The sequence below is a fragment of the Arachis duranensis genome, chromosome 5 (genome assembly GCF_000817695.3).
Source record: "Arachis duranensis cultivar V14167 chromosome 5, aradu.V14167.gnm2.J7QH, whole genome shotgun sequence".
NCBI classification, from domain to species: domain Eukaryota; kingdom Viridiplantae; phylum Streptophyta; class Magnoliopsida; order Fabales; family Fabaceae; genus Arachis; species Arachis duranensis.
This window is the reverse complement of record NC_029776.3, coordinates 15523158-15523365: the sequence shown is the minus strand read 5'-3', so window position 1 is coordinate 15523365 and position 208 is coordinate 15523158.

The window sequence follows — 208 nt, the reverse complement described above, 5'->3', positions numbered from 1 at the left end:
ATCATCACATTCATCAGGTTTAGGAACAAGTGATATCTTAGAATAGAAGCAAGCATGATTGAATGAAAAACAGTAGTAATTACATTAATCCATCAAGACACAGCAGAGCTCCTCACCCCCAACCATGGGGTTTAGAGACTCATGCTGTAGAAAATACAATGAGAAACGTGTAATGCATCATGAGGTCTAGATACAATGTCAAAAGATC